Source organism: Penaeus monodon, chromosome 19, assembly GCF_015228065.2.
Source record: "Penaeus monodon isolate SGIC_2016 chromosome 19, NSTDA_Pmon_1, whole genome shotgun sequence".
NCBI lineage: Eukaryota > Metazoa > Arthropoda > Malacostraca > Decapoda > Penaeidae > Penaeus > Penaeus monodon.
In genome coordinates, this window is record NC_051404.1 from 34,752,926 (window position 1) to 34,753,217 (window position 292).

Consider the following 292-nt stretch of genomic DNA (forward strand, 5'->3'; position numbering starts at 1 on the left):
CGCCCGTGTGTGTGAAATACAATTTAATTTTCATATTCTCTATTTTTTTCTAATATATTCTGATGTATTTAAATGAATAAATGCATACGTATTACCTATCTAAAATCGATCAAGGACCCACGGTTTATTGGAAAAAGAAGAGGAAAAACTATGCGGTAAAATCTGTGCTGACTTTTCTCTAATAAATCTTAAGGAGATTAAAACAGCAACGACAAGTATCAAAAACACATTACCCCCCCCCCTCCCCCCTCAGGTTATTGAGATATGGTGGAAGTGATTGATGGCTCAGGCT